Source organism: Ailuropoda melanoleuca, chromosome 9, assembly GCF_002007445.2.
Source record: "Ailuropoda melanoleuca isolate Jingjing chromosome 9, ASM200744v2, whole genome shotgun sequence".
Lineage (NCBI taxonomy): Eukaryota > Metazoa > Chordata > Mammalia > Carnivora > Ursidae > Ailuropoda > Ailuropoda melanoleuca.
In genome coordinates, this window is record NC_048226.1 from 52,052,519 (window position 1) to 52,053,891 (window position 1,373).

Consider the following 1,373-nt stretch of genomic DNA (forward strand, 5'->3'; position numbering starts at 1 on the left):
TTTTTTTTAAAATAAGATTTCATTTATTCATTTGAGAGAGAGACAGAGAGAGCACAAGCAGGGGGAGAGGCAGAAGCAGACTGCCTGCTGAGTTGGGAGCCCAACATGGGGCTTGATCCCAGGGCCTGGAAATCATGACCTGAGCTGAAGGCAGACACTCAACCATCTGAGCCACCAGGTGCCCCTATCTTTGCTTTTGATGTAAATTTTCCTTAGAGCTATTCCTCTGAGTGTTTACGGGGGGGGGGGGGGGGGGGGGGGAATGAATGGCTGATTAAAAGAGAATTCTCTGTAAATTAAGGAGCTGGTTGTAGAATTTTGTTAGTTCAGTTTTTAATAAGAAACTATTTTAAATGAATTTTTAAAAAACCCTAGAAGTGGTATACTAGTCTTATTGGGACCTTTAGAAGAACCCAGAGTTGTCATCCTGTTTTCTTAGGTGTTAGAAACTCTAATAAAAATATTTATCTGTATAGTATATGAATTCATTTGTATATTGACTTTAAGAAATCCAGAATTCAATTATATAAAAAGTTAATTAGTATGTCTCATTGTCATTGTATTTTGAGACACTATTATTGGCATTAAACACATGAAATGTGTAATATTGGCTTAATATTGACTGTCTTAGTACTGCCCATGTCTGATTTAGGATTTGCTTCTCATTAGCTGGTAGTGTTGTCTGGCAGAAATAGCAGCTTCATTTTTTTTTTCCTCTGAGGTCTACATTCCTTATGGGTCAGCAAAGCCTGCTCTTTGGGTGAGAATTTCTTCAATTAATGCCTCTAAAAGTCCCAACAACAGTCCCTAGACTACAGTTACAAAGATGCTAGCAACTTCATTGAACCTATTCTCTGCTCATTAGAGAAACTGTACCTAGAATAGATTTTTATTAAACTCTTTTGGCTAAGAATCACAAGCCAAGCTGAGAAGTTTGGGCCCCCAAATTTGTTAATTACATTTCTTCCTTCATTTCACTCAAAGGGATTCTTTGACATGAAGATCTTCCAGCCTCTGCCTACTTCAAACTTGTAGTCTAGATAAGAGAACTTATCTAGTCCAAGGTGACTGGCAAAGCTGAGACAGAAGTGGGAGCATAGAATTAGATTTCACTAGGCAAAAACTAAGGTTACCGTAAAAATTAATACAAGTTGTGCTTGATTTTTGGACATGGCTTATTATGGTTTGCTTTGTTTGAACACATGCAGCTGCTAATAACTTCACTGGAAACCATAACTGAATCCCTGGTGGGGTGTTGGGGGGAAGGTAATGGGGATAGGGAGATTAGCATTCTGTCTTTTTCTCCTGGGAAACTTTGGAAAACTATTGGAAAGCCCAATTCCTCTTGCTCGAACCTAGGAAATTTACCAAGT